This window comes from Malus sylvestris, chromosome 17, assembly GCF_916048215.2.
Source record: "Malus sylvestris chromosome 17, drMalSylv7.2, whole genome shotgun sequence".
In the NCBI taxonomy this organism is placed as follows: domain Eukaryota; kingdom Viridiplantae; phylum Streptophyta; class Magnoliopsida; order Rosales; family Rosaceae; genus Malus; species Malus sylvestris.
Genome location: NC_062276.1, coordinates 30,587,973 through 30,614,486, shown reverse-complemented (window position 1 = coordinate 30,614,486; position 26,514 = coordinate 30,587,973). Strand labels below are relative to the sequence as shown.

General features: G+C 38.5%; 1 long non-coding RNA gene and 2 pseudogenes across 2 annotated transcripts; all 3 read left to right on the top strand.

Annotated features, from left to right (window-relative positions):
• Positions 1 to 13,770: 13,770 nt before the first annotated feature.
• LOC126609806 (uncharacterized) lies at positions 13,771 to 15,302 on the top strand (annotated as a pseudogene).
• Positions 15,303 to 15,568: 266 nt separating this feature from the next.
• LOC126609808 (uncharacterized) lies at positions 15,569 to 16,056 on the top strand (annotated as a pseudogene).
• A 7,665-nt stretch (positions 16,057 to 23,721) lies between these two features.
• On the top strand, positions 23,722 to 25,924 carry LOC126609814 (uncharacterized). Of its 2 annotated transcripts, none has more exons than XR_007618301.1 (5): positions 23,722 to 23,929; positions 24,017 to 24,132; positions 24,699 to 24,760; positions 25,541 to 25,611; positions 25,777 to 25,924. It is a non-coding gene; the product is annotated as an uncharacterized LOC126609814 (long non-coding RNA). The 2 variants fall into 2 exon arrangements; XR_007618302.1 differs by having other exon boundaries at positions 24,014 to 24,132.
• Positions 25,925 to 26,514: the final 590 nt, after the last annotated feature.

Sequence of the window (26,514 nt, the reverse complement as noted above, 5' to 3'; positions counted from 1 at the left end):
ATTTGATATGAATTATTTTGTCTTTAGATGCTCTAAGAAGTGCTTCCTGTCGGAGCAGGGAAGGTTTGGGAAATGGTTGTATATTTGAAAGAGATTCTTTCTTTTCTGGTCGATTGCATGGAGTTGTATATGTGAAAATGAGGGATGATTTGCCATAACCCAAGGAGAAAGAAAAGCATATTGGCTTGTGGTCGATTATGAAGGATAATATTGGGAAGGACTTGTCTAGAGTTTGTCTTCCTGTTTATTTTAATGAACCACTCTCATCGTTGCAAGTAAACCTATAAATGGATCAGGTTTATTGGGTTTGGATCAGGTTGAACTCGACCAGTTAATTTAACGGGTCACCCGAACCCAACCCGTTAAGCTAACGGGCCATCCCAACCCAACCCGTTAAGCCTAATAAGTCACCCGTTAACAATTTTTTTTGTCTTTTTTTTTTTAACATTTTGCATTCCAATACAAATTACACATCTTTTACCCAAAATTACAAACATTATATATATCTGCGGGGATTGAAGTACATACACTCTGCAAATGTTTTGCACCGCGACCTGAGCAAGTATATACATCACCAAGATGTATTATATATATATATATATATGTCATACTACAATCTTCCAAATCAACTAATTAATAGAACTCCACTCCATAAGGGTTTTACAAAATGTGAAGCATAGCTATACGTCATGGGGCAATGCCTTATTCAACATCACCAAGATGTACCACCCAATTACATCACTACTTCAAGGAAGAATTTGCATATCGAACACCCAAAAATCTGCAACACACCCACAAAATCAAGAGCAATGAGCAAGTATACAAAATCAGACATTACTCTTGCACAATCCATCCTAATTATTAAACATCATAGAAAATATCTGTAAAAGAACAAGTGAAAATACATACTATGCTTAATCAAGACTAATACTATTGGAGCATTGTCCCGAGTTTTCGTTAAGGCTCATGTCAAAAATTTCTTCAGTGAGTTCTTCCAAGTCAGCACCCTCTTTCTCTAAAGCTAAACATAAAAGTTAAAAATTACTCCTCCTCTGTCTAAGCATTTGAAAATTACCCAAGTTGGTTGCCAAGTATAAGATATTCGAAAAGTATGAGTAACTTCTGGCATGTAATAGTTCATGGAAAGAAGCGGCTTAATGTTCCAAGATAACCTATTTTCTTTCTTCATTAGCTTCTTTTCAAGGTTACCAAGGACTTCACAGAGATAGCGGAGGTCAAATGAAGTTCCAAGATTTTATACAATGCAGGGATAGAAAGAGGAACCATAATACCACTAGAAGAAGGAAGAATATGTTGAATTGTGGCCAAGTGGCCATCACCTTCCGGCTAATAAACAAAACAAAAGAAAAAAGTGAAAGACAAAATGATGAGGGAACATTATGATGAGGAGGCATCATGATTATGTTTTCTTCTTTTGGTGTTTTTTAATGAACCATAATTATTGTTTTTGTTTGGGGTAGAAGAGAAGAGACGTGGTGCTCATTTTTCAGTAGAGAGCAGAAGAGAGAAGAGTGAACTGCCGAGAGCAGGGAGAGTTGCAGAGAGCCAAATAGGAAGAAGAAGCTACTGCTTTATTTGGTTAGTAATCATCCACCAAAGTAGTAGTTGTTGTTGTAATAGCTTTGAGCTATATGTATAGAGAATAAATTATTTATTATATTTCTTTCTCTATTTGTTTCTGTGGTGTGTGAGAGCTATTGGGTGTATTGGGTTATTTGGGTTGTGAGATTGCCAACACTTTGTAAACTCCCATTTGGTTGATAGTGAATTATTGGGTGAGCTCCTACTACTCCGAGGACGTACTCCAGTTACACTGACTGTTGAGGAACCTCGTTAAAATCTTGGTGTCTTTTATATTTTGTTCTTGCATTTTCATTTGATATATTTCCTGTGGATTATCAAGAGTTGGTTCCATAAGGTTTGGTGTTATCCTAGCACAACAATTGGTATCAGAGCACTGGTTGCTCTTGGGTACTGTCTAGTTGCCAAATATGTCAGACGGGTAAGATGAAAATCCTTTTGGAAGCAGCTCTGGGTTTGCAAGAACTACGGTGCAAAATGCAAAGTTTGAAGTTGAAAAGTTTGATGGCACAAACAACTTCGGGATGTGGCAATGTGAGGTCAAAGATGTGTTGGCTCAACAAGATCTACTTGCCGCTTTGGGAGAGAAGCCGGAAGCTATGTCGAAGCCGGAATGGGAAAAATTAAATTTGTTGGCTTGCTCTTCAATTCGGTTGTGCCTTGCAAAAACTCAGAAGTATTTTGTGATACGGGAGACGGTAGCAAGTGTGTTGTGGCAAAAATTGGAAGACAAGTATATGACGAAGAGTGCAGAGAACCGGCTACACTTGAAGAAAAAGCTCTACCGCTTTCAATACAAAGAAGGTACAAAAATGATTAGACACCTTGATGCTTTTAATAAGTTGATTGCCGACTTGTTAAATTTAGATGAGGATATTAAGGATGAAGATAAGGCTTTAATATTGTTGAATTCATTGCCGGACTCTTATGAGCATTTTGTTACCACTATTATGCATGGTAAAGAAACTGTGAAATTTGAAGATGTGTCAAATGCCTTGATGAATTATGAAATGAGGCATAGAGATAAAAATCATGATAGTACCTCTGAAGCTTTATTTGTTAGAGGTAGATCATCGGAGAGGAAGTCATCTTCTAGTAGGAAAAAATCACACTCTCGACCTAGAGGAAACTCTAAAGGTAGAAAAACCTTGGAAAGGGATGAATGTGCCTTTTGTCATAATAAGGGTCATTGGAAGAAAGATTGTCCTAAGTTGAATACCAAAGGAAAAGAAAGTTCTGAAGCCAATGTTGCTGAGGTTGAAACAAATGTTTTTTATTTTGCTTTAACCACTTCTTCATCATTTGATTGTGCCACTAAGTGGGTGTTGGATACGGGTTGTACTCATCCTATGACTCCTCACAAGGATTGGTTTTCAAGCTTGAAAAAGTTTGATGGTGGTGTTGTGTTCCTGGGAGATGACAATCCTTGCACAACAAAAGGGATTGGTACAGTTCGTTTGAAGTTACATGATGGCATGGTTAAAGAGTTGATAGGTGTTCGGTATGTACCGAATTTGAAGAAAAATCTTATTTCTTTGGGTACTTTGGAATCCAAGGGCTTCAGGTTTCATTCAGATGGACAGACATTGAAAGTTACTTATGGTGCACTTGTTGTGATGAAAGCTCCTCGATGTGGCCATTTGTATTTATTGCAAGGAAGCACTATGACAGGTGAAGCATCTGTAGTCTCAGAAAATATGGGCACATCCGATTCTGATACTACTAGACTGTGGCATATGAGATTAGGCCATGCCGGTGAGAAAGCTCTACAAGGGCTTGTGAAACAAGGTCTTCTAAAAGGTGCTACGACTTGTAAGCTTGATTTCTGCGAGCATTGTGTCTTGGGAAAGCAAACTAGAGTGAAGTTTGGTACTGCAGTACATCAGACAAAGGGCATTCTTGATTATGTGCATTCAAATGTTTGGGGTCCTACAAAGACTCCCTTTTTTAGTGGTAGACATTGGTTTGTGACCTTTGTTGATGATTATTCAAGAAGGTCTTGGGTCTACACTATGAAGCATAAGAGTGATGTGTTGAGCATTTTCTTGGGTTGGAAGAAAATGGTTGAAAACCAGACTGGGAGAAAGATTAAGATTTTGAGATCGGATAATGGTGGTGAACACACATCTGACCCTTTCTTTAGTGTCCGAGGAAGGGATTGTGAGACATTTTAGTGTCCGAGGAACTCCACAACAAAATGGAGTTGCAGAAAGATTGAATCGAACCTTGCTTGAGAAGGTTAGATGTATGTTGTCTCAGTCGGGTTTAAGCAAGTCATTTTGGGTAGAGGCAGTTAATTATGCATGTCACATCATCAACCGGTTACCCTCAGCTGCTGTTCAGGGTAAGACACCAATGGAGGTATGGACTGGAAAACCTTCTTCTGATTATGACTATATCCGTATTTTTGGTTCACCTGCTTATTTTCATGTGATTGAAAATAAACTTGATCCTAGAGCCAAAAAGGCTATCTTTCTTGGTTTTAGTAGTGGTGTCAAAGGTTACAGGTTGTGGTGCCCAGAGATGAAAAAACTTGTAATCAGCAGAGATGTGACATTTGATGAAGAAAGTATGTACAAAATCTCTGAGAAGAATGTGAAAGATGTCCAACAGGTGGAGCTTGAGAAAGTTACCTCTGGTACTTCAAATTCTATTTCCGCTGATGTTGAAGCCACTACAAGTGAAGAAGTTGGAGACCGTGAGGATGTTGAAGAAGTTGAACTTGAAGATTCTATTCAAGTTGAAGAGGAAGTTTCACCTCAAGAGTCTATTGCCAAGAACAGAAGAAAGAGACAAATTACCAAGCCAGCTCGGTATAGTGACTATGTTGCTTTTGCTCTTCCTATTATCATTGATGATATTCCATCCAATTTCGAGGAAGCCATTGAAAGTGAGGAGAAGAAGAGGTGGTGCAATGCCATGGGTGATGAGATGAATTCTCTCTTGAAGAACAAGACTTGGGAGTTAGCTAAATTGCCTAAGGGCAAGAAAGCTATCGGTTGCAAATGGGTGTATGCCAAGAAGGAAGATGCTGATGAGAAAAGCAATGTGAGATTTAAAGCAAGATTAGTTGCTAAAGGGTATGCACAAAAGGAGGGCATTGACTACAATGAAATATTTTCTCCGGTTGTGAAGCATTCCTCAATTCGTATTATGTTAGCTCTTGTTGCACAATATGATCTTGAGCTTGTGCAACTCGATGTGAAGATGGCTTTCCTACATGGTGATTTGAATGAAGAGATCTATATGTGTCAACCGGATGGGTATATAGTGAAAGGGAAGGAAAATTTGTTTTGCAAATTGAAGAAATCACTTTATGGCTTGAAGCAATCTCCAAGGCAATGGTATTTGAGGTTTGATAAATTTATGAGAGGCCAAAATTATTCTAGAAGTCAATATGATCATTGTGTGTACTTCAAGAAGTTGCAAGATGGGTCATTCATTTATTTATTGATATATGTTGATGATATGTTGATTGCCTCAAAGAATGTTGAAGAGATTGAGAAATTGAAGAAACAAATGAAGAACGAGTTCGAGATGAAGGATCTTGGTGAAGCGAAGAAGATCCTTGGCATGGAGATCACTAGAGATAGAGAGAAGGGTTTGGTCAGTTTGAATCAAAGACAATACCTTGAGAAGTTGATTCGGAAGTTTGGAGTTCATGATTCAACCAAACCGGTTAGTACCCCTTTGGCTTCTCATTTTAAATTGAGTTCTCTACAATGTCCTAAAAATGATAAAGAGAAGCTGCAAATGAAAAATATACCATATGCAAATTTGGTTGGTAGTTTGATGTATGCAATGGTATGCTCTAGACCGGATATTGCTCATGTAGTTGGAATGGTGAGTCGATATATGCATAATCTAGGTAAAGAGCATTGGCAAGCAGCTAAGTGGATATTGAGATATCTCTATGGTACTCGAGATGTTGGTTTATGCTTTGAGATAGATGACTCTGGTATTGGTCACTTTGCAATTGGTTATGTTGATTCAGATTATGCAGGTGATCTAGATGGAAGGAAGTCTACTACAGGCTATGTGTTTACTATGGCTAAAGGACCAGTTTGTTAGAGGTCCATTTTACAGTCATCTGTTGCCTTGTCTACTATAGAGGCTGAATATATGGCAGTTGCTGAAGCTATAAAGGAGGCCATTTGGATACATGGGCTGATTAGAGATTTGGGGGTTGATCAGAAGCAGGTGGAGGTACATTGTGATAGTCAGAGTGCCATTTATTTGGCTAAGTATCAGGTTCATCATGCGAAGACCAAGCACATAGATGTGCGTTATCACTTTGTTCGTGAAATTGTTGGTGAAAGAGAAATCATTCTCTAGAAGATTCCAACTAAAGACAACCCCGCTGATATGTTGACTAAGGTTGTTGGTGTAGCCAAGTTTGTTCACTGTTTGAACTTGGCTCACATTATGCCTATATAAAGAAGGCGTTGAGCAGTAGGAGTTTTGGAGCATTTGGCTCGGCATGAGTTGTTCTCTTGCTAGTGTTTGGGAGTGATTTTTTGGGTCAATTGTGTTGGTTGGCTTATCATGGCGTTTTCGGAACTTGGCCAAGGTGGAGATTGTTGAATTGTGGCCAAGTGGCCATCACCTTTCGGCTAATAAACAAAACAAAAGAAAAAAGTGAAAGACAAAATGATGAGGGAACATTATGATGAGGAGGCATCATGATTATGTTTTCTTCTTTTGGTGTTTTTTAATAAACCATAATTATTGTTTTTGTTTGGGGTAGAAGAGAAGAGACGTGGTGCTCATTTTTCAGTAGAGAGCAGAAGAGAGAAGAGTGAACTGCCGAGAGTAGGGAGAGTTGCAGAGAGCCCAAACAGGAAGAAGAAGCTACTGCTTTATTTGGTTAGTAATCATCCACCAAAGTAGTAGTTGTTGTTGTAATAGCTTTGAGCTATATGTATAGAGAATAAATTATTTATTATATTTCTTTCTCTATTTGTTTCTGTGGTGTGTGAGAGCTATTGGGTGTATTGGGTTATTTGGGTTGTGAGATTGCCAACACTTTGTAAACTCCCATTTGGTTGATAGTGAATTATTGGGTGAGCTCCTACTGCTCCGAGGACGTACTCCAGTTACACTGACTGTTGAGGAACCTTGTTAAAATCTTGGTGTCTTTTATATTTTGTTCTTGCATTTTCATTTGATATATTTCCTGTGGATTATCAAGAGTTTGTTCCATAAGGTTTGGTGCTATCCTAGCACAACAGAATAAACTGGCATGGGAACATCAACTGACAAACCATTTCAAGGCATGAGAGTGGAAGTAATGATTCTAATGAAATCTACTCCAAACTTCGAATGTAATATCCTAGATTCCTATGTGGTATCTTTCAAACCGTAATGAAAATAACCTTTTCTTCATCTGATAAACAGGCCTGATGCAATACTACCTTGAATACTGATGAATTACACACACACACGAGGGCCATGAGTAAACTGTGGTATAATAGTTAATTCTCAAAAACCATGAAATCTACACCAATTCTAATCAGAACCCAATTCGTCGAAGGGTTTGGCCGCCGCCTGCTTCTCCTCCTCAATCGCCATCAAACCCATGATAGAAGAATAACGTATGTATGTGTGTGTGTATGAATCGAGTGTGTGATGGGATGTAGAAGTGGGAAGATCTCTCTCTATGCGAAGGAAGAGAACAAAAGCACAATCACACACAGAAAGCACCATTTGCACAACAAAAGCACAATCGCAATCGAAATCATCAAACACAAATCAACTAATTCCAAATTAATTCAAAGCTCATCTGAAAAGTACCACCTCAAACCAAGCTCAAGCAAAAACTGAGAAAATTAGATGAAAAATATAATCTGCAAAAACGAAAAGTAATCACCATGGAAGAAGAGGTGAAAGGGAATCAGAACTTACCGGAGAGAGGGTGGCAAAACTTAGTGAACGGCAGCCAACTTTGAGGAAGAAGATGAGGGAGAGAACGGCAGCCATTCAGTCGGGTTCGAACGTGAGAGAACAGAGGGAGCTAGGTTTTCTATTCCAACTATGAAATTACACAAAAGTCTTCTTAACGGGTGCTAACGGGTTCCGCGGGTTGACCCAAAATGACCCGTTACTTAACGGGTGACTAACAGTTTGACCCGTTAACAACGCAACCCGTTAAGCACTCACTTAAATACTAGTTTTAACAGGTCAGGTCGGGTTAACGGATCGGCTTCAAAATGCCAGCTCTAGTTGCAAGATTGATGAATACTTTTGATGAATACTTTTCATTGGTCCTTCAAGATTGATGAATACTGTTGGTGGGTATCAATCAATATAGTATATCTTGATGAATACTTTTGGGGTTTATTATTTATTGTTTAGAATTTCATTACAATATTTATTAAAAATTAAATCAAAAATATTTTTGTCAAAAAAAAAAATCATCAAAATCGGAGTTCAAACTATCGTTAAATCGTGATTTTTTGTTTGTAACCGTCAAAATATTTTGTCCCCGTTACTTGATCTCTGCATGTTTGTTTTTTGAGATTTTTGGCGTATGCGATCTCAAAGTATATAAAAACAAGTTTGACGGTTGGATCGTTGAAATTAATTTCGTACAATGCATTTCCCATCAAAACGATTAATTTACTAACACTTAGAGTTTAATTATATTTTCATTAAGTATAACTTAAGATTTTGTGGTATCCACTTTTGTAAATACTTTAAATTGACAATCGAATTAGTTCATTGTATTCATATAGGGTCAAGGAGTGTATCTGTAAAAAAGCATCAAAATCAGAGTTAAAAGTACCGTTAAATCGTGATTTTTTGTTTATAACCGTCGAAATTTTTTGTCCTGTTACTTGATCTCTGCATGTTCGTTTTTTGCCATTTTTGGCGTATGAGATCTTGAAGCATATAAAAACATGTTTGACGGTTGAATCGTTGAAATTAATTTCGTACAATGCGTTTCCCATCAAAACGATTGATTTACTAACACTTAGAATTTAATTATATTTTCATCAAGTATAACTTAAGATTTTGTGGTATCCATTTGTGTAAATACTTTAAATTGACGATCGAATATGTTCATTGTATTCATATAGGATCAAAGAGTGTATCTGTAAAAAATCATCAAAATCGGAGTTAAAAGTATCGTTAAATCGTGATTTTTCGTTTATAACCGTCGAAATGTTTTGTCATGTTACTTGATCTCTGCGTGTTCGTTTTTTGCCATTTTTGGCGTATGAGATCTTGAAGCATATAAAAACATGTTTGATGATTGGATCGTTGAAATTAATTTCGTACAATGCGTTTCCCATCAAAACGATTGATTTACTAACACTTAGAGTTTAATTATATTTTCATTAAGTATAACTTAAGATTTTGTGGTATCCACTTGTGTAAATACTTTGAATTGACGATCGAATATGTTCATTGTATTCATATAGGGTCATGGAGTGCATCTGTAAAAAATCATCAAAATCGGAGTTAAAAGTACTGTTAAATCGTGATTTTTCGTTTATAACCGTCGAATTTTTTTTTCCTGTTTCTTAATCTCTGCATGTTCGTTTGTTGCCATTTTTGGCGTACACGATCTCAAATCATATACAAACAAGTTTGACGATTGGATCGTTCAAACTATTTTCGTACAATGCGTTTCCTATCAAGTTCAATGGTATATATATTTACTAAGTAGATTTTAATTTATTTATTTTGTAGTTATAACACTTAAGAGATTGAATGATATATATGTTAAAAAAATTATTATGGGTTTTTGTTAGAAAAATATATTATTGTGGGGTTTATGTAAAAAAAAAAAAATTGAACTTGAAATGAGTAAAGTCACATTTTCAGTAAATTTTTTAATAATTTTTAAAAATAAAAATAACTTGCGTGACGCTTTAATGTAATCGTCGCACAAAACCACTTTGCTCGACGTCAACTTGTATACTTACGTCGGGCCAATTGATAATTTTGGCGGTGAATAATGAAAAATAGGTGAATAATGACATTTTTTGGCGCTGAACCCGTTGACCTATATCTTCCCTTTCGCTCTTTCTTTCCCGTATCTCCCCTTCCCTTTCGCATAATCCTTCATCTTTCCCCTTTCACATAATCCTCATATCTCCCTCTCGCTCTATCTTTCCCTCTCGCCCTCTCGCTCTATCTTCCCTGTCGCTCTATCTCCCATTTCCATAATCCTCATCTACTCTTCCCGTAGTCCTCATCTCCTCATCTCCTCTATCTACTCTTCCCGTATGTCCCCTTCCTTTGATGGTTGAACCTAGACCTGTCTTCCCTCTCTCTTCCCTCTCGTTCTAAACCACGGGCAGCCACACGAATCCCGAAGCCGACGCAAATCAAGTCTCAAAATCAAGGTAAGAGTTTCTGATGCAAATGTTGGTCTGGTTACTGAATTTAGCTAATGCAAATGTTGGCCTGGTTACTGAATTTAGTTGGTTTGATGCAAAATTGAGGTTGAATTGATTTAATTAATTTATTGAATTTAGCTCACCTGATGCAAATGTTGGTCTCTGGTTACTGATTAATTTATGAATATCTCTGATTTTATGAGATGGGTTGTGTTTAGTCTCCAACATTCGAAGGCTTGACTGATTAATTTATGATTATGAGATGGGTTTTGTTTAGTCTCCAATATCTCTGATTTTATGAGATGGGTTTTACTGATTAATTTATGCAAATGTTGGTTTGGTTGAACTAGCAATTGAGTCTCCAACATTCGAAGGCTTGACGTTCTTATGTGATGTTTTTCTCCCTATGTGTGCAGACGGTTCCTGCAGACGGTTCCAGCTTGACGTTCTTTGCTGCTCCGTATGAATTAGCTTGAGGGTGAGCCTGATACTGTCCCTCACCTACTTGTAAACAGCAGCCTCACCTACTTGTGGGGTTGATGCGTAAATATACAAGCACACAAATTAAACCCTCTTTTTGTCAATTGTAGTAAAGTATGTAAGTAGGGATCGTTCTGGACCGGGGATTAGGAGGGATTGCTAAACACTTGAAAACTGACTTAGAAACGTAAAAACAAAGTTTAAAACACTAGATTAGACTCAAAGAATGCAAAACTAAAGTTTAAAACACTAAAACAAACCAAAAACTCAAAACAGCAACCAAAAGACTCAAAACTGCCTTAAAAACACTTTATGGGCAGTTTTGAACACAAAGCACCAAATTGGACGAATTTGGGTTTTAACTTGTACCAAAACATTTTCTAACTAATCTAGGACTTCAAAATAAATGGGGATTTGATTTGGACGAAAATAAACTAACAAAACAGATTGCAAAGTAAGAACAGATTTGAAAACGATTTTGGGGTTTTAAATGGATGATGGATTAGTTAGAGGCTCTTTCTCCACACATGACAAGTATGCAAACGACTCGATTTCCAGTTATTCCTTCATTGAATTATGAATGACAATGCCCCAAATTAACCATGACATCACTAGTTAATTCTCAAGTTTTCCTTGTGTATAGGATTGGATGACATCATTCGACAACCCAAAGCATTCCTCAAAAGTTCCCTACATGACATCATAATAAAGATACAATCAAAGATCATTACGTTCAATGAAAACTATAAGCATCGACAAAGCACTTGCAACTATGACATCATGTCACTCATGCTCGGAATTGGGCTTAACGCGATCGTGACTAGCGACCTTCACTACATATGAATATAAGTGTGTGACGATTATGTGAAACAACCTTATATTTTAGCATCATATTCATGCAAGCCAATTAAGTGTCGACCCTTAATTAACAAACACAAATAAGTTATTACTCGCACAGTTAAGCCAATTGCATTCACGATTCAAGAACTCATAACTGGAATTTATCAAATCAAATTGCACACATAGTCATGGCTTCGAAATCACCCTTAACCAATAGGGGTTTAGCCACTCATGTTCATAGCAAAACGAAAGGAAAAGAAATTAAACATTGAAATTATAAAACGAATTACACCTAGAATGCACCAATGATGAAGCTTGAGCATCCAAGAGTCCTTCCTTCTTTCTTCTTGCTGCGACACACGAATGGGTGAGTTTTGGGGGTTATGGATAGTGTAGAACGATGGGTTTATGGCTGGGATAGGTGTATGGGACGGCTAGGGTGGTTTTAGGTCAGAAAATATGGTGAATGGTGAAGGAAAGGTGCGGCAGAGAGTGGGATGGTGTTTCTGGCGTGAAGGATTATTTTCTGGATGAATAGGGTTGTTTGTGGCTACACAAACATGTTTATTTAAAGGGATTAGGAAATTAAAAACCCTAGGCTAATTAGGTAAACAAAAATTTAAGTCAAAAGCTTCTAGAAATAGGAAACAAAATCAGAAAATTAAAGGAAAGGGCAAGGGAAATTCGGCTAGGGTTTAAAACACAAAAGGAAGGTGTTTTAAAGCTTAGAATCAGGAAATAACCCTCTCCCTTGCACGGCAAGGAAGAGGAAATACCAAGTGGGGTGCGGCAAGGGTTCAAAAGGTGCAAGAGATGTGTATTTGATGTCCTAGAATGCTTAGGAAGTCTTCATAATTGCTGGAACTTTTAGGGACATTTAGGAAAAATCAAACCAAAGTAGGAAACTTTGGCTTAACTTTCCTATTTCAAGTAGGAATCCTTGTTCTTCTAGGAATCCTCATGTGATTAGGAATCCATCTTCCATTAGGAATCCTTCTTGGAGTAGGAATCCTTCGTCGATTAGGAATCCTTCTTCAATTAGGAATCCTTCTTCAATTAGGAATCCTTCGTTGATTAGGAATCCTAATTTCTTCAAGTCTTCAATTCATCCATTCCTTTTGCTCCAAAAGGCTCCAAATTACATCATTTTGCACACTTCGGCTTTGGAATCTGAAAACACACAAAAGTAACTTTAAACACTAAAATAGCTAACGAAACATAACATAAATGCACGAGAACAAGCCAATTAAGTCGCATAAATATGCTCCTATCAGGGGTTTCCTTCTTTGAATGGTTTTTCCTCTTGGGTTGTTGTGTTTTTGGATTCTCAAGTTGATTAATCGTCCAGCGATTTCAGCTCAAGGATCAAAAGGGATTCTGGCCTCTTCTTTTTTGCTTTGGGTTTTAGTTGATTATATGTAAAGCTGGATTGTAGAACTCAATTACATGTACAAGAACAGCAAAAAAGTGACACAACTTGCATAAAACAGTAGTTACTTTGATCTGTCGTGTTTTAGGCTGCCTAGTTCACCTGTTTTCTCAAACAAGATTGTCTCTACTAGTCAACCTTAAGCATTGAAAACGTAGGTATTCCTGGCCTTTCTGTTCGTCTTCGATTACGATCTGTTGGGTTTAACTTTTCTGCACTAATTTGATTATTTATATATTGGTGGTGTTACTTTTGTTTCAACTTTTCCCTTTTTTATTTATTTTTTTTAACTTTTGGTCCAATGGTTTTTAATCGCGTAAATTTTGATGCTTTCTTGTTGTCGTCTCGTTGCCATGATTGATCCCTTGAAGTCTTGTTGATTGCATTTAGGCATCTTTTTGTAGCCTTTCTCTGGGAGCGATTCAAAATTTGTTTATTAGCACCTCATCAATAGTATATATGAAGAAGTTTTGCATTGCCTTGCCTTGCCTTGCCTTGCCTTGCCTTGTTGTATTTTGGTTCTATCGGTGGAACATAGAATTTCACCTAAGGTTGAGCTTAACTGTTTTTCATTTTTCTGTAAACAAAAGCATAAGACAGAGGATTTATTTGTTTGTGGTTTGGGGGAGGGGGGTCATAGCTTGTTATTTTGTATATAAGCGTAACTCAACTAAGTTTATTACGAAAGTTGCTTGACAAGTGCTAAATTACTGATCGGGCATATGTCAAGTTTTGTTTAAACTGCTGAAATGGCATGCTATTAAATGGATGAATGAACAGAGAGTACTAGTGTATTTGGATATGTTTTCGGTGATTACTGCCTAGTTGGTTGTTAACATAATTTTGTTATTCTTCTGCCTGAAATCAGGTGGAAGGTTGTGTTATATGTTTGTTAAAATTATTGTGTCTCCTGTTGTCATCTCCAGGATGACTAGAGCACATGTAGTGAGCAGTCTTGCAATTTATTCACACATAGTTTATTTGTTCAGCTTTCTTGCCTTTTTCTTCTAGTTTCAAATGCAAGAAAGGGTTAGTTTCTAATGTTATATTTTTATGGTTCAAAAAGTGTAGATGTCGCGGTTGATCACTCGTCGTAGGAGTGTGACCAATGCGCCTCCCGCATTATCACCATCTATTGCTCCGGCCGTGAGTGCTCCATTGATTGGGGAGCCTACACCCTTCACTAAGGCTACTGCTACGACGTCCCAGGTGCCATTATCATCGACGTCATCAGTGTCGGTTTAGTTTCTCAATGCATGGCGGCCTCACCGGTGCTGCCGTGATTCGGAGCCTTCTGTTCACAATTCCTCGTCATCCAAAGTCAAGGATGGGGGCTCCCCGCCAGGTAGTTATTTTTTCTAATTCTCACTACGTTGTATTTTTTTTCATTTTAAAACTATTATTTTTATGATTGTGAAAATTTGCTGGATTGTGAAAATGTGTTGCGGGTTGTGAATTACTGTGATTTTACTTTTTTAAGTTTTTGGGAAATGATATACTATTAGGGGAGGTTGTCACATCCCGACTCGGGGTCCACCATATCCCGAGCCCGCTCCACCACCGTAGCACGATATTGTCCGCTTTGGGCCCCGACTACGCCCTCACGGTTTTGTTTCTGGGAACTCACACGAGAACTTCCCAGTGGGTCACCCATCCTGGGATTGCTCTCGCACAAACTCGTTTAACTTTGGAGTTCCTACGGAACCCGAAGCTAGTGAGCTCCCAAAAGGCCTCGTGCTCGGTAGGGATGAGAATATACATTTAAGGATCACTCCCCTGGGCGATGTGGGATGTCACAGAGGTTTTGCATAATTTTTTGTAGAAATTTAAGCTTAGGGTTTTCACCATAGTTTTTTTGGGCAGCTAAAAAAAACACCAGAGGGCCTAATCGAATGCTGAAGGCGGCACAGATGGTACGCCTATCCGCCTCCTTGATCAAGATTGCATATGACTCGCGACATCGTGGAGCGGCTACCTCACAACAACATAGTATCGTCGTTACTAGTTGTGGTTACGTTATTAAACATTGTTGTCCTATGCAGTGGAAATCTTGGGCAAAAATTCCCGAGGAGAAGAAGATACTAGTGTGAGACAAGTTGTCGGTTAGTATATTAATTTTTAGTCTTTTATCATTTTTTTTTCAATTATGTTTACAAATATTATAAACCAAAGTATATTATCTTAATATTATTAAATTTCTTACTATTATTTTGTTATTTGTAGGTCAATTTTGATTTTAAGGACATATCCCCCGAGGTCATCACCTACTTAGATGAGACCTTCGCAAACCGGTACAAAAATTGGAAGATCGATCTTCATGCGCATTTGAAGATATGGGGTGATCCGGAGACTGCTCGCCTACAGGGTTGCCCATCCGAGTTGGCGAATCGGCCAGAGGATTGGGAGTGGCTCTGCAACCATTTTACGGACCCAACATTTGTGGTATGTACATAATATTTTAATAATAATTCATTAATGTTTTAGTTATTTTTTAAGCATTTTAAAATAATTGCTTTCAAATAGTCGCACTAACATGTATATTATGTGTTTCACAGAAGAAATCTATTGCTGGCAAGATTGCTCGGGAGTCAAAGACACTTCTCCAGTATATTACTTTTGAAATTTTATACAATTCTTTTTATTGATTAATAAAATTTTCTTAATGTTTTTTTTTTCTTCAAAAGGGTTCTAAGTTCCCAAAGATCGACTTGTTCAAGGACATTTACATTCAACCTGGCGATGAGACCAGTGAGCAGCTTTATGTAAGTATATGTAATTGTTATTATTCTTATATTTATGAATCCTTCAAATATTATTTATATTTTGTTATTAAACATTATATGTTTTTTCTTTATTATTACAGGCATCTATGCTGGAAAAGCGCGATGTTGTTCTCCAAGAAGCAACATCGCAACTTCACCCAGAGACCCCGATCGAGGACGTCACTGTGCCCGAGGATGTAGGTTTTGAGATCATGACTAAGGTCCTGAATCAGAAGTTCGGTCGTCGTCATGGTAAAGTTGTTCAGGGCATGGGGAAGGCGCGTGTTCGTGAAACGGGTGCCTCCTCTTCCAGATCAACCACAGGAAAGGTCAATGCTTTGAAGGAGTAAGTGACAACCCTAAAAGGTGAGCTTGTAGCCCAGAACAAGCAGATAAAGGCCCAGAATGAGCAGATGAGGGTCCAAAACTAGCAGCTGAAGGCCGAGAACGAGCAGATGAAGGCCCAGGTTAGGACCCAAGGCGACCAAATGAGTATGATTCTACAGGCCTTAGTGATGTTCTTCAAATCCAGATGCCATCACCTGATCTTACTCCACCTTCGACCTTCCAGCCACTTCGTCCAGCTGATACCTAGTAGTTTGATGTATCACACCTAGAAGACTACTTATTGTAGTTTTTTCTTTTTTTGTTCGGACATATTGTATATACATTTTCATATATAGTTTATAATTAAATACTTTTTATTGGTTTATTATTTTAGAATTGAATTACAATATTTATTAAAAATTAAAGCAAAACTATTTTTGTCCCAAAAAAAAAAAATAGTTTGCGTGACGAAGAAGTTGCATAGGTCACGCAAAGTGTCTTTGAGTGATGCACAAGCCTACGTCGCGCCATTTTTTTGTCCAAAAAAAATAGTTTGCATGCATAGGTCACGCAAAGTGTCTTTGCGTGATGCACAATCCTACGTCGCGCCATTTTTTTTGTCCAAAAAAAATAGTTTGCGTGACGAAGAAGTAATAGAATTTCACGGGATAGTTTCTTGTATTACTTCTTTTGAAATATATACATGTACAATCATTGTTCAACAAGGAAACAAATAATAAAGCTTATAAACAAACCTACCTAATAAAGGACTCCTACTATTTACATTCCTTTTTTCCTAATATTGACTCACGACTAACACTCCCCCTTAAGTTGGTGCATAGATATCACACATGCCCAACTTGACAAGTGAGTCATCAAACTTTCGACTACATACCGCATGAGTTAGAACATCTGCAAGTTGCTCCTCTGAATTCACAAATGGTATTGACACAATTTTCCTCTCAAGTTTCTCTTTAATAAAGTGTCGATCAACTTCCACATGTTTTGTCCTATCATGCTGTACCGGATTATCAGCTATATCTCTCGCTGACTTATTATCACAATATAGTCTCATGGTCTCCTTAGGCTTAAACCCAAGTCCCCCAAGAAGTTTTTGAAGCCAGAGAATCTCGCAAATGCCGTGAGCCATCCCTCTATACTCAGCCTCAGCTGAGGATCTAGACACCACCTTCTGTTTTTTACTTCGCCATGTAACCAAATTTCCTCCTACAAAAGTAAAGTATCCCGAAGTAGACCTTCTGTCACTCACACTTCCTGCCCAATCAGCATCTGTGAACCCCTCAACCCTCAAATGTCCGTGCTTCTGATATAAAACTCCTTTTCCAGGTGCAGACTTCAAATATGCTAAGATACGCATAACAGCAGCCATATGATCTTCACTCGGTGAATGCATAAATTGACTCACTACACTCACTGCATAGGCAATATCTGGTCGTGTATGAGCCAAATAAATTAATCTCCCTACAAGTCTCTGATATCTCCCTTTATCAACTGATTTCTGATTCGGATCCAAACATAGATGATGTTTTTCAACAATAGGAGTATCTACTGGTTTACATCCCAGCATACCAGTTTCTTTTAACAAATCCAAAACATACTTACGTTGTGACAAGAAAATACCTTTCGAAGATCGAGCAACTTCAACTCCAAGAAAATACTTCAAATCCCCTAGGTTCTTCATTTCAAACTCAGCCGCAAGATTACCCTGCAACTTTGAAATCTCATCAAAATCATCTCCAGTGATGATCATGTCATCTACATAGATGATTAAGGCTGTCACTTTTCCCTGTCTTCGTTTAACAAACAATGTATGATCAGAATGACTCTGATAATACCCAATCTTTTTCATAACTTGAGTAAACCTATCAAACCACGCACGAGGTGATTGCTTAAGTCCATAAAGAGACTTACGCAACCGACAAACTCCGGTATTCCTACCAGCACTGTACCCAGGAGGAAAATCCATATATACTTCTTCCTCCAAGTTCCCATGGAGGAAAGCATTTTTCACATCAAACTGTTTTAATGGCCAGTCCATATTAGCAGCTAAAGATATCAAGACACGTACCGTATTCATCTTGGCAACCGGAGAGAACGTTTCTTGATAATCTACCCCATATGTTTGGGTGTATCCTTTAGCTACCAACCTTGCTTTGTACCTGTCTATCGATCCATCGGCTTTGTATTTGACAGTAAACACCCACCGACATCCCACTGGTTTTTTTCCTTCTGGTAAAGACGTCACCTCCCATGTATTATTCTTCTGTAATGCCAACATTTCCTCATCCATTGCTTTTGCCCACTTTGGATCCTTTAGAGCCTCATCCACACGGGTTGGTACTCGAATAGACTCCATATTGTCCACCAAGGTCTTGCGCTCTGGTGCAAGACCATTGCATGAGACATAGTTAGCTATTGGATACTTCACTTTACCTTCCGGAGAAAACCTGTCAGGTGGCACACCTCGATTTTGTCTCGGTGGCAGCTTATAAGTATTTACATCATTACTTGCACTAGTTACATAATCATCCACAATACTTACCTCAGGTATATCCAAAGAAGATTCATTGGGCAGCACTGTATAGCTAGAGAGAGATGGGGTTACATCATCAAAATCGGCAAGCTGTTGCTGCGACTCCATACTGCTCTCGGCAGGTGGTTGCCGTGACTTCATACGGTTCATGGGAAGTGACTGTAGTGGTTGTTCTGATGGTACTGCAACACTTGAAATCTCTGCTATAGTATCATTCTCCTGAGTCACAGCAGGTGTGATCTCTACCATAGTATTTCTATCTAGATCCAACCATTCCAGATCACTACTAGTGCTCTCCCCCTGGTGATCTGAAGATGAAGATACGGGAGCATAAAACAACTCCGACTCAGAAAAGGTCACATCCATGGTAACATACATATGACGAGTCTCAGGGTGATAACATTTATACCCTTTTTGGTGAGAGGAGAAACCAACAAACACACATCGGAGAGCACATGGATCCAACTTAGTACGATGAATCTTTTGAATATGCACATACGCCACACACCCAAATACCCGAGGGGTGAGAGTATTAGTAGACACCACTGGAACATGTTGAGTGAGGACTTGAAGAGGGGTGCGAAAATCACCACCCGAGAGGGCATACGATTAATCACATAGACAGCATAAGTGACAGCTTCAGGCCAAAAAACCTTAGGAACAGATGCTCCTAGAAGTAGAGCACGTGCCGTTTCTAAGATATGGCGATTTTTCCTTTCAGCCACCCCATTTTGTTGTGGAGTATGGGGACAAGTTGTTTCATGGAGAATGCCGTGATCACCAAGAAACGTCGACAACTCAAGATTAAGATACTCACCACCATTATCAGAACGGAGAACTTTAACCACATGCGAGTATTGTGTTCCAATCATCTGAGAAAAAGATCGAAATACCATACCAACATCACTTTTATTTTTTAACACATATAGCCACGTCATACGAGTGCAATCATCCACAAATGTAACAAACCACTTAATCCCAGAAGAAGTAACAACAGGAGATGGTCCCCAAACATCAGAGTGCACAAGTTCAAATGGTAAAGCTCTTTTATTCATACTAGGAGGAAACGAAGCACGATGGCTTTTAGCAAGAATACATACTTCACAATGTAAGTCTGATTCATTTATTCCACTAAATAGACTAGGCAACATATGCCGTAAATACCCAAAAGATGCATGCCCTAACCGACGATGCAGCAACCACAGTTCTTGTAAATTACTAGACTGGGACACTCGAACGACATTAGCTCTGCCAGGAACGACGTCGTCCACATAGTACAACCCCTCTCTCTTAGTGCCACGCCCAATTATCTCCTTGGTCTGAATATCCTGAAGTAGACAAAAGGACGGATACATTAGAACAACACAATCTAATTGTTCAGTAACCTGTGGTATGGATAATAACTGATGAGTTAAAGAAGGAACAAGCAAGCAATGATGTAAGGGAAGTGACGGGGTGAGATGCACGGTGCCTGCACCACACACGGGTGCCAAAGTACCATTGGCAGTTGTTATGTTTTTCCTGTGAGATGTAGTCATGTATTGAAACATATTTTTATCATATGTCATATGATCCGTTGCCCCAGAGTCCAGAATCCAACCTGTATGGTCCTGAATTTCGGAGGCTAAGAGAACACGTCCCGAGATACCTGTGTTGGAAGACGAGTCACCCCGAGTACGAGTCAACAAATTTTGACTAGAGTCACTAGGGCTAGGCACGGCTTCCTGTACTGTTGGTGTAGCCGCAGCAAGGGAGGCACGGCCTCCACTGGACCCTACTGCTCCACGCTCCTTGGCACGCAATTTTTTCTTCAATTCTGGGAACCAATCAGGCACCCTATGCTTAGCAAAGCATGTATCCTCAGTATGACGAGTTTGTCCACAGAAAGTACACTTCAAATCATCTTTATTTTCTCGATTGAAGAGACGAGAATTTAAAGATTGATTCAAAGAATTACTAGGACGAGGATTACCAGCTGGCCGAGAGATCATGGCCATGGACGGCAACCCTCCTTGGTTGTTACTTCCACCCATCATAGTAGCATGGCGTTGAGCTTCACGCCGAACAACAGAAAACACCTCATCAACCGATGGTAAGGGCTGAGTACGTAAAATATCACTACGCACTTTATCAAAGACATCATCCAAACCAGCCAAAAAAGCATACACACGATCAATTTGAATTTCTTCTCGAAGTGTCTTGAGATCCACAGCACATTCCATCTTGATTGGTCTCCGTTGATCTAACTCCTGCCAAACGGACTTGAGATCAGCATAATACACACCAACTGGCCGACCTTCTTGACGGAGTCTGAACGATTTAACCTTCAATTCATAAATCTGAGAAATATCCGAACCATCATAATAGGTCCGAGCCACCTCTTCCCAAACTTCTTTAGCGGTACGCAGGTGAATAAAAAATCCCATGATAGCAGGTTCCATGGAATTGATCAACCACCCTTTTACTATTGCATTCCCTGTCTCCCACATCTCATACTCAGCACTACCCTCAGCAGGTTCCTTGGTACTCCCAGTCACAAAGCCCTTCCTACCGCGTCCAGCAATGTGCATCTCTAAAACCTTGGACCAAAGAGGATAATTCGATCCATTTAGTTTCACAGTGTTTGGTACAGCAGATGCATCATTCTGAATAACAACAGGATTCACTACTGTATTAGAGGTACGAGCATTGTCCTCCAATTTAAAAAAACCACTGCCTTCCGTAGATGCCATACTCCCTTACACAAATCTGCCTTACCCAAAGAAAACAGCAAGACACTACCACACACGTAGCACTATCACACACACACACGGCAGTCTAAAAAAAAAGCAAGACTTACTGCTGCACACGCACGGTAATCAATCCCACACTGCTGGAAAGAAGAAAAACAAACAATCCTGCTGTACTACACACACACGGCAAGACTGTGCAGAAAAGAGCACAGTCAACCAACCCACACAGCTGCACACGCAGCAAAACTTCACACACGGCAATCCTGTTTTTCTGCAGAAGATTTGCAGGAAAAACAATCAACCAAGCACAGCGGAAAAACTAGGGTTTCGGCAATACCGGCTCTTGATGCCAAATAGAATTTCACGGGATAGTTTCTTGTATTACTTCTTTTGAAATATATACATGTACAATCATTGTTCAACAAGGAAACAAATAATAAAGCTTATAAACAAACCTACCTAATAAAGGACTCCTACTATTTACATTCCTTTTTTCCTAATATTGACTCACGACTAACAGAAGTTGCATAAGTCACGCAAAGTGTCTTTGCGTAACGGACAAGCCTACGTCGCGCCATTTTTTTTGTCCAAAAAACATAGTTTGCGTGACATAGAAGTTGCATAGGTCACGCAAAGTGTCTTTGTGTGATGCAAAATCCGACGTCGCGCAAACCCACTTGCCCGACGTATAATGGTACGTCACGCAAAGACACTTTGCGTGACGTAGGATTATGCGTTACACAAACCCACTTTGCGCAACATACATCATTTCTTCGTCACGCAAACCCTACTTTCACAGGCTTGCCACGACGCTTAGCGTGTGACGAAGGTTCGTCACTCAAATTTTTGAGCGACGTTTTTTTGACTTTGCGCGACGAAGGACCTACGTCATGCAAAGTGTTTTTTGTACTAGTACCTTGACTCCCTTCATCATCCTCGATCTATCCCTCTCTATTTGGTAAGCAATTTGATTTTGTAGTTAAATTTTTCATTGTGAATTTGTATAACAAAATTAAATTTGTTTTCTTTATGGTTGTTGTTGTATACGATTATCGGAGAAGAACGAATTTGAAGGTATTTTCAAAGCTAATACATTTTACACTAACTTATTTTTTAATTTATTTTTATTTTTTTAATTTGTGAGACCCCAAGAATTTATTACCAAAGAAAAGAGGTATTTGGAAACTATTTATCGAAAAGGTCTTAGTATATGAAGATAGTAGGAATTATTATGAGCTCGTAGCATTTTTGAAATACATTTCGAAGTTCATATAAATTTAGAATTTACATTTTGGACCAATGAATTGATGACACATGGCAGCAACTGAGTGGCTAAGTTTACCACTTGGGATTAGCCAACATGCCAGTACAAAGACATTCGTCATGTTAGCAGTATACTAGATGGAAAGTGATTAGATAAGGTAGCCAAATTTGTATACAAATATAAGTAGGAGGTGGCCTTTCTTTACACGTAATGGATACTTACAAGTTTGAATAGTCAATTTGATTTGTGCCTCTTTATATGTGTGTGCATAAATATTAAACCCTAGTGGTATACCTATCTACAGTTTCATGCATTTGCATTAGGTTAGTACATCTCCTGCAAACATTGTGATAAGCCTCCAGCATTCGTATTATGATAACACATGTATACCAAGTGTCGAACGCCAATACTACATAGCGCCATGGGTCAATTCCATAAGTGTTCCACCTGTTTTCTTTATCCCATTCTGGATAGTTGTCAAGTTAATCTTATTCCTATATTTATATTTTACTAAATTTTTACTTTGTTTGAAAGTTTAGTAGCCGACTTTTCTCTACTACAAATAGGGTGCATTTCCTTGTTTTTCAAAGGGAAGTGCGGTGGCTGTCAGGGGCGCCGGAGGGAAGAAGAGAATAGGATAGACCTAGTCCTATCCTCACATTTTTTTTTTGCAAGCCTTCCCCATAAACATCTTTCATAATATTTTATATTTTCAATAATCATAATTGTCTCTCAAGAATTTTCATATCTTGAACCCATTGCATGATAACCTTGTTATCTATACTGTTAAATTTAATAAGAAGAATTAATCAAAAGGTCCAAACTCTTAACACCTAAGTAAGATCTAAGATAGACGAGAAATAATAAAAAAAAAATATAGAAAGTAACATAGATTTTACAAATAGTATTTTTTTGTTGAATTAGTTTGAATTAGCTTGCATAAAAATGTGAGGATAGGCCTACGCCTATCCTATTCTCCTCTTCCCTCCGCCCCTGTTTCCAGTCAATCCAGGAGCAAGAGTCCAACACTAAAAAGCTATTATTTTTGTGACAACTTGCATCTAATTTTATAATTTTAAATAAGCGATTTGACGAAAATGTTCTTAGAGGCAAGGATTTTGATTCCCATTGACCATCGGTTAGAAAGACGTAGAGCTCATTCTTTTAACGTATTGAATTTGGAGCTAAAACGAAAATTTTATAGAACTGGGAACGATAGGGGCATTTTGGGTAATTTTTGCATTGGAGATATTTCTACATTCTAAAACCACACTTGTGCTGACACGTGGCAAGATTCCCCATTTTTCTGGGGTTTCTTTTTCTGTCCCTGATGTCTCTCTCTCACTCTCTTTATTTTCTTCTTCTTCCACTCTCACTCACCTTTACTCCTCCTCCTCTTTTGCAAGAGACACACACATCCACACCTGTACACTTGCAACCACAGCAAGGCAACACCCCTACCATCATCCCTTGTAATCCTTGTGAGCCATTGGGCCGAAAAGTACCTTGAAAATTACCCCCCCGGGGCACTGCACAGTACTATCACTGTGCATCACTCTTCTCCGGTGAATTCTGACCATTTCCGGCCAAGGTAAGCCTTCAAATTGGTCCCTATCATTGTAGATCATATCTAGGTTCATGATTGGTAAGTTTTTAGGTGGTTTTGGTGGTGTAGCAGCTCGGAAAACACAAAGGAAGGTCACTGTTCATTCTGGAAATTTCCAATCCGTGGTCGTTTGGCCACATTCCAGCCATTTTCCCGGACAACTACGATCTTCATTGGGCCTCCTAAGGGTATAAATCTCTTCTATACATTTCTAACTTCAAAATGGTTTGTGAATCATCAAGTTTGGTTAAGTATTGAACTAGAAATTTGTTATGAAAGTTGGGAGAAATTTCCAAATTTCTGGAAATTTTGGCTGTGACCATTTGACCGTATTTAGGCCATTTTTCTGGCCAACACCGACATACAATAGGCTCCAATTTGGTATTTACTTGTTCTCTACATTTCTAGCTTTAATATGGCTCTTGAATTATCGAATTTGATTGAGAATCAAGCTAGAAATTAGCTCTGGAAGTTGGGATGAAATTTCCCAGATTCTGGAAAACTTGGACCCTTGGCCATTTGGCCACTTTCAGACCATTTACCCGGTCAACTCCGGCCAGTATTCGACTTCAAACTGGTACAAAGATGTTCCCCACATTTCTAGCTTCTAGTTGGCTTTTGAATCATTGAATTTGGTTGAAAATTGAGCTTGAAATGAGCGCCTAAAGTTAGGGGAAAAACACCAAATAAAATCTAGAAAACTCATTGATACGTTAATACGTTATGCATAATTACATAATGGTTTTATTTCTAGGTGAAACGCATTGGAAGGATCTTCGAAGCCCGCGAGGTGGGTTCGACCCAACGTCATGTTCTGTGAGTGGGCATTTGTGTTATATATATATTTATATATGGTTTCCAGAAACATTTTTATATGGAACTATGATTTGCTTGCCATGTCGTAAATAAGTTAAATTTTAAATATTGCATTGTTACACTTGTGAATTGTATTGTGTGATGCTGCGGAGACTCAGGTAAGCTTCAGGTGAGTATTATGTGATTGAATGGGTTGTATTGCATTGGTATGTACACATTTATTTAGAGCTCATCATGGCTGCACCCCAGTATTAGTGCTCCCGCCCGGGGCTAGGGCCAGCCTTCGCGTGATTGTTCACCTCTCACATCGCACGCTCACCTTGGATCCAAGTCTGGTGCCAGCCTATTGTACAAACCACAATAGGTGGTTCCGAATCGTAGGTGACCCGCGAATTATCACACAGCCTTTACGTAATCGTAGCACTTGAACGTACATATTTATACCCAACTTGTCGTACAGGTCACACTAGGTGACTCCAACTCGTGTGCTAGCCTAGATTGATGAGCTACAGGTCCAGTCGTACAGGTCACGTTAGGTGACTTCGACTGGCATACTATTTTATATTGGCTTCACACCTGGCTATTATTGCTGAGATATCATGACATGGCATACTTCAGTTTTCGCTTGCTCTTGTGCATCAGTTTTCATACCTACATAGATCTAGAAACTTTACGGGTTTTACAGTGAGGGGTTAGTACTTTCAGAAAAAAGAAATGTGTTTTCTAAAACTTTGTTTTTGCCCACTCACTCTTTTGTTTTTTTTATTTTCGCCGCTCCAGGTTCTTGTAGCAGAGCTTTTGTGCTGACGAGGAATATTGGCAAATCTTGGTGCAGACGAATACCTTCGGTGGTATAGTTCCCACCCGATTATATTGTATTTTACTTATGCTCTGACGTCACATGTGAGATGGGTTCAATATCACTCACCAACGCACTCTTATATTTAGGCTCTTTTAGGTTTAAATTTATTCACATCTTCCACACAACTACACTTTATGGTTTCGTCACCTTCCAGGTATCGGCCAGCACAGCTCGATTCGGAATTCTAGTGGACATTCCAGGTTGGGGTGTGTCAATTCTTCTCATCTTGAAATTTCATATTTTCATATAAAATTCAAATTAATTGAACGAAAACAATACTATTTGTAAAATCTATATTACTTTCTATAATTTTTTTATTGTTTCTCGTTTATATTACATCTTACTTAAGTGTTAGAGTTTGGACTATTTAATTAATTCTTCTTATTAAATTTAATGGTATAGATAACGAGGTTATCATGCAACTGTTTCAAAATATGACAATTCTTGAAAGACAATTATGATTATTGAAAATATAAAATATTATAGATGCATGTGTTATTATGGTGTTTTGATTAGTAGTTTTGTAACTATTATTCGTCATTTTTTTTGCATTTGTAAAGGGTTCCTCCTCACATGAAATCCTGGCTCCACAACTGATGGTTGTGCAATTCAAGAAGCCATGCAAAAATATGAGTGTGTGTGTGTGTGTCCATATTTTTATATATTTATATATAGTGAGAGATTAGAACCTTGCTCAAGTATGTGGAACTTAGCTATTACGGTAGTGACATGCATCTTCAATTTAGCTTTGGAATCCAGGTAGGGAAAATACAGCAGACTTTGCAAAAATTGATTTTATTAAATATCGTGAAATGTTTATATTATTATTATTGATCTTATTGGTTGATTCATATGATCTGATGCTAATTGGATAAATGCTTGTCTTTTGTGT